Below are 7,500 nucleotides of genomic sequence, written 5' to 3'. Positions count from 1 at the left end.
CCAGCACTTCTTCATAACCCCTCGCAATTCCAGCCTTGGGGGTTTACCTTTAGACATCTACCTCATTTTTCTAGCTAAATAATGATATCCATGTTAAGGCCGTGTTACACTAGCACTTTTATCATAATTTTTTTGACAAATTTATTTAACATAAATACAAACATTCTCGAATATAGCTCTTGATCTGACTATACTTGGCTGAAAAAGTTGACGGAAAGGTGTTCAGACGGAAACGATCATTATCGTCTGACTGGAGAATCGACAATTCGCTCAAAAAATGGACAAAATTTCAGAAAATAGTCAAAAAATTTACGGAAAAAGTGCTAGTGTGACGGCACCTTTAGTACATTCACAACGTTTCATTTGAGGGAATTTGCACTTGCTTTGGCCAATTCACAGTCAGCAAAAGGCTCGAAGAGAGTCAACTGAAGCAGCACCTCTCCGTGAGCTATTTCTGGGTCCTTAATAACGCAGCATAGTTGTCACAATGAATGGTGTATTTATCCCAGTGTTGAAGGGTCAGACCCTAGTGCGCTATTTGAAGAGTTATGGGCCGTCATGCGGTATATTGAAAATATATTGTGCTCTGAAAATTCATTTCATTATCATTATATTTTTTTCCCTATACAGTTAAATTATCCTCGAGTTTTGTGGTTAATTTTAATAATTTAAGATAGTTGAGGCGAGTGCTGAAGAAGAGTTTATTCTAGCCCTTAGCTCTTATGGAAGGCAGATTTGGATATGCAAACCAATTACACCAAATTGATCGTATTCTTCCGACCCCAAAAATAAGCTAGTGAAGACACGAGGGTGCTCCCGCGACCCCCGAAATAAAGCGGTGGCAGCGCAAGAGAGTCGCCATAGATTATCGATAAATTGGTAAAGAATAGGAATAAAATAAAACCCCTGTCATTAGCCTAATGCTTGGGCAGAGGAAAATTTCTCGCGTTACATGCAAGGTTAAGACTAAGCAAGCACTTTCTGTGGACGAAACCGCCTCCTCTTTTTTCAGGATATAATAATAACGTTTGTGGTGGAGTTTTGCAGGAAATACTTGAGCATAGTGATAAGGTACGAGAAAGAAAACAGGGAAGGTTACGTAATAGTTCGTGATTATAGATAATGAGAAGAAAGGGAGAGAGGGAGGAGAAGTAGATGGGCAGATAGACAGGGGGAGAGAGAGAGAGAGAGAGAGAGAGAGAGAGAGAGAGAGAGAGAGAGAGAGAGAGAGAGAGAGAGAGAGAGAGAGAGAGAGAACGAGAATGAGAACGAGAGAGAGAGAGGGGAGGAGAAAAAGAGACAGACATACAGAGAGTGAAAGCAAATAAATAAACATAGAGATATGTCGATGATCATCATTTCCATTTTTTTCACTCACGTATCATCCTTCAACCGTACATTAGATATAATATATAATCCAAGAAGCCAGTGATCAGGAGCAAATAATTGCTACATATACACATGTGAAAGTTATTCGGCAATATATAAAGGAAAGAAGGGGTACCTGGGCATTCCCTCTCCTCGCTCTTGTTACAGAGGTGATCAATAATACCTGAAAGATAATTTTCTGTACAGGTGAGCAACCATTTCGAGCAATTAGTCCTTGGGGTGCAGCGGGGAATAATAATGAATTTGTTGGTTTAAATTTCAAAGGAAATGATCCAGATGTTTACCACTATCTATGATTAAGTTTGTTGTGGTTATACACGCACATATATTTCTGTCTGTGTGTTGACCTATATATCTTGTCTATCTGGATATCTTTATGTCTGGCTGTCTATCTATCTATCTACCGACCTACCTCTCTCTCTAATCTTCCTATCTAATGACATATTCCTCTGGCTATCTAGCTGTCTGTCTCTCTCTCTCTCCATCTATCTACAGACCTACATAAATCTCTCTCTTCCTATCTAATGCCATATTTATCTGGCTATCTAGCTGTCTGTCTATTTCTCCATCTATCTACAGACCTACCTATCCCTCTCTCTTCCTATCTAATGCCAGATTTATCTATTTACCTATATATGTATTTAAGGATTTACGCATATAAGTAAGTCTGCACATTACTTACCACATCCATTTCGAAGCAACCATAATATTTTTTTCTCTCTCTCGCTCTCTGTCTCTCTCTCTCTCTCGACCTTCTGCCTCTGTATTATCTACCACATCTATTCCGAAGCAACCATAATATTTTTTCTCTCTCTCGCTCTCTGTCTCTCTCTCTCTCGCTCCCTCTGCCTCTGTATTATCTACCACATCTATTCCGAAACAACCATAATATTTTTTTTTTCTCTCTCGCTCTCATTCTCTCTCTCTCTCTCTCTCTCTCGCTCCCTCTGCCTCTGTATTATCTACCACATCTATTCCGAAACAACCATAATATTTTTTTTCTCTCTCGCTCTCATTCTCTCTCTCTCTCTCTCTCTCTCGCTCCCCCTGCCTCTGTATTATCTACCACATCTATTCCATAACAACCATAATATTTTTTTTCTCTCTCGCTCTCTCTCTCGCGCCCCCTCTGTCTTTGTATTATCTACCACATCTATTCCGAAACAACCATAATATTTTTTTTCTCTCTCTCGCTCTCCGTCTCTCTCTCTCTCGCTCCCCCTGCCTCTGTATTATCTACCACATCTATTCCGAAACAACCATAATATTTTTTTCTCTCTCGCTCTCATTCTCTCTCTCTCTCTCTCTCTCTCTCTCTCTCTCTCTCTCTCTCTCTCTCTCTCTCTCTCTCTCTCTCTCTCTCTCTCTCGCCCCCTCTACCTCCGCACCTCCATTCTTCACTCGCTTTAATGCCTTTGTGTTGATGTGGAAATAAACCCATCCTGACGGTCCATTGCGGGACTAACACCGGCCGCGTTTTGTGTTTTTAATGAACGCTTTCGGATCCGGGGTCTCACTTAATGCTCTTGTAGGTTCGACGTGTATTCGTGTCGTTCGCGCTTTCTTAATGGTGCTTTGCGTTTGGGTAATGGTAGGGAATGTATTGCTTTGCGTAGGATAGGAGGGAGAGAGAGAGGGAAGGAGGGAGGGAGAGGGAGAGGGAGAGGGAGAGAGAGAGAGGGGGGGGGAGGGGGAGGGGGGGGAGAGGGAGAGGGGGGGGAGGGAGAGGGAGAGGGAGAGGGAGAGAGAGAGACAGATAGAGAGAGAGAGAAAGAGAAAGAGATAGATAGAGAGATAGATAGAGAGATAGAGAGAGAGAGAGAGAGAGAGAGAGAGAGAGAGAGAGAGAGATAGAGATAGAGATAGAGATAGAGATAGAGATAGAGATAGAGATAGAGATAGAGAAAGTAAATAAAGGGCATGGAAAAGGTTTTAAACCCCTATCTTTTATCACATAACTGTAAATGACAGTTTTTATCGGTAGGGGTGAAGCTCCCTCTACCAAGCCCATCTATTCAGACGAGTAAGATTTATAATCAGAGGATATTTTCCAATCGCTACTTTCGTATTTATGGAATATTTGATTTACGGTGTTTTTAGAAAACAGATACGCTTTGCTGTCAATGTTAATTAAGCATTAATCTAAAATCCAGCAAATGCGAAATACAAAAAAACAATAAAAAACACCCTCATTCGTAGGTAAATGAGTGCAATATCTCAAAAACGTACCGCTGTTATTACACATTTCACTTCAAAGATGTCGCTATAATAATTTCCTCTTTATCCAAGTGACACTATACGATAATGCCAATACGATACCAAAATATCTGGCTAAACGGTAGCTTTATTGGAATGTGTGATCCAGACGCTTCTGAGAACACGAGAAGGAAAAGATACCAGAGAAGATACCAAATAAATGGGAAAAAAACTGTATCTATTGGCTATCTAGTTGAAACCCTTACTGTCTGCTCTAAGCCATAAACATTATCTATATTATCATTCGGTCGGAATTGAAATGGAATACTTCGATATCGAAACTATTCGACACATAGATCCCAGCCTGTAACGGTGCTCACTGTCATGGAAATGTTTTGTGTCAGTATCCCCCCGACAAAAGCGTAGGTTGAACAATTCCATTTGAAACTATATTCTAATACGCTTAATTCTTTTGTTGTCTGGATAGAATAAATGAAAACCGTCAATTTTTCTGTTCCTTTTTGAATGGGAATTGGTGTCGTTTTTTTTTTTTTTTTCTTTTCTTTTCATTTTTGTTATGGGTAGGATTAATATTTCAAAGGGAGACCAAAGTTTTAATAATCTATTCTAGGGATTATGTATATAATGACTTGCATAATCTGCTCACCCCCCCCCCCTCTCTCTCTCTCTCTTTCTCTTTCTTTCTCTCTCTTTCACGGACCAACTTTTATCAATATCCTCCTCCCTTTCGTAACAGACTGCTTTGCAGCTGTTGTTGCAAATAATTATACCAGTCTTTATAATTAGGATTATTATAACGATGATCATATTTCTAATTGTAAAAAAGGAAAAAAAACATATTACTAATAAGAATATCATGAGAACGGTAATTGAATCATAGTACAGTTAGCTCTAATTTTATTATGAAATATGTGGTACACAATATCCAGTGGAATATTTAGTTACTGCAAACCGCAAGATTCATTTGTACACTCATAACTATATTCATATATAATTATTATATAACGCTTCTCAGGAATATTCAGTTACTGTATTTCACAATACTTGTCTTGACTCTGCCTCCATCGTAGCATATATATATATATATATATATATATATATATATATATATATATATATATATATATATATATTTATATATTTATTTTTTTTTCTTTTCTTTTCTTTTTTTCTTTTTATTTTTTTTTTTTCTTTTCTTTTTTTTCTTTTTTTTTCTTAATAGGTGTATCGTTCTGCCATTCAACATATCTTTATCTTTGCTGTTTTTACTACCCTTGGTGTGTACAGTTAAGGTATTTACATGGGGATAATTTTGACTTCTATGTGCTCTTCATTTGTGTATGATTTTTCGGTATGTACCGTACATGCCATTGTGCTTTTTTTACGTATTCTATGAAAACCGATTAACATTTAATGAAGATTAGAAAAATTAGTGATATTATTCGAACAGGTTACAAGGAAATCGATACCTTATACAGGGCATTGAGGCGAGTGTCGTGTGCAATTACCGCCAAGGGCTGTCTTTATAATATCTTTCGCTCAGGGCTGTCTTTATAATATCTTTGACTTTCGTTTTCGTTGTGTGGTCAGATGTTTATTGTTATGTGAAAATGAAATGGCGATGTGGTTTAAGTGACCTTGCTTCAGTTTTTAAATTTAACTTTGAATCCTGCAAAAAATGATAAGCCTAATGATTAACGTCTAATACAAAACTGCAACAGAAACAGGGATGATACATAAGCTCATTATCATTTTTTTCTCTTTGTCTGTGCCTCGTTTATCAAACTTCGTTGCTCCACATTTGAACAATGAAAAAAGTATTTTCTCACAATACGCACGCTAAGCAGGAGTTAGTTTTACAACTCATGGTATTTAACAAGTAACAAGCCTCGTGATATTTCTTTTCGCTATACAACACTCGGCTCTTCGTGTGTAAGGCCACGCAAGGTCGGGATGTCACGGAGAACTTCAACATGAAAGGCTAAAATACAGAGTTCGCTTGTTGACGTCCATCACAGGGCTTACCAAATCCCTTTCGAAATCCCTATAATGATTAACACTCAACCATAAAACGAATTGGTTGCGCGGCCTATTGGAATCGGGACTCGCGTGATGCTCAAAGTATAACAATGGATTAAAATGGGACAATTAAATAGCCTATACTAGTACAGAGTAGACGATATGGAAGGCTTGCATATGAGGTTTGTACCATACAGGTTACATTTTTAGAGTAAAACAAAAAGAATTACCTAAATTATCAAATCCCGTGATGTTCAAAATAAAACAAAGAATTAGAATGGGACAATTAAACAGTCCATACTAGTACAGGCGCGATATGGCAGGCTTGCATATGAGGTTTGTACCATACAGGTTACAGTTTTAGAGTAAAACGAAAAGAATTACCTAAATTATCAAATCCCGTGATGCTCAAAATAAAACAAAGAATGAGAATGGGGCAATTAAACAATCCATACTAGTACAGAGACGCTATGACAGGCTTGCATGTGATTGCTGTAAAATAGAGGGCACGGTGTTTGAGTAAACCGAGAGAAATTATTTTGGTAGAAAATACATGAAAAGACAACAAACTTAGGGAGGAAAATTACTTGGTTTAATCTGTCGGCTTCACGATATTTTGAGTTAAATTTTTTGTATGATAGGCTGAGAAATGTTGAAAATTGAAGTTCATAAATCAAAAAAGAATGTACACATATCACCTAAAAAAGATAATAGTGATTATGATTATAATAGCAATGATAATAAGATAATGTTAATGATAATATGATAATGATACTGGCCATACTAAGAAGAGTAATGATAATGATAATAATGATAATGATAAAAAATGAATAAGACAATAATAGCATAAGTGATAATATTAATGGCGATAATAACAATGACGATAAAAATAATGATGATGAATGACACTAACAGTAGCAGTAATATTTATAATGCTAATGATAATATTAACAATAATGATAATGAGAATATTTTGATAGTAATGATAATGGTAACATTAATGATGATAATAGAAACAAAAAAATATTAACAATGAAGACAATATGAAAGGTAATGATGATGATATTATACGTTATAATTATAATAACAATAATGAAGATAATAAAGATAACATTAATGATAATGATTGTAAAGATGATAATCATGATGATAATAAAAATAATAACAATCATGAAAATAATAACAATGATAACACTAATCGTCATGATGATAATAATAATGATAATGAAAACAATTTAAATATAAAAATAAATAATAAAAACAATTGAAATAATAATTATAATGATAATAGTAATAATAAGAACAAAATAATAGCAACATGAATAATAATAACAGTAATAGAAACCATAAGAGTAATAGTAATAATGATAAAAAAACAAGCAACTGTAAACTGTGAAATATGGTAGCACAGAAAGAAAACAACAATGGGAAAAAGGAATCCTTTTGGAGAAGAATTTTTGAAAAACAGAAACCTAAGGAAATCATTAACAATGCAGTCATATCACCGCAAAACTGACGTGAATAGACTGTATATGAATAGAACGAGAGGAGGGAGGGAAATGATTAGCGATGAATCATTTAAAGACTGATGTATATAGCTTGAAAAAATAAGTGAACATACCGAGCGATATAGATTTACGTAGAAGTAGAAAAAACCTAGATTGCTTGGAAATGAGAATTAGGGAAAAGGCAAATAGGAAGTACGAAAAGAAGACGAGATAACTTATCTAGGTAAGAACTGCCATGGACACTTCAGGAAAGCAATATGTGAAGTAAAGAGTGAGAAGTCATGGGACTGGCTGCAAGGGGGATATTTCAACAAAGAGACTGAACACACCATCATGGCAGCGCTGCACCAAGCATTAAGCTCAAATA

Source organism: Penaeus vannamei, chromosome 10 (genome assembly GCF_042767895.1).
Source record: "Penaeus vannamei isolate JL-2024 chromosome 10, ASM4276789v1, whole genome shotgun sequence".
Classification (NCBI taxonomy): Eukaryota; Metazoa; Arthropoda; class Malacostraca; order Decapoda; family Penaeidae; genus Penaeus; species Penaeus vannamei.
This window is presented reverse-complemented; position numbering follows the sequence as displayed.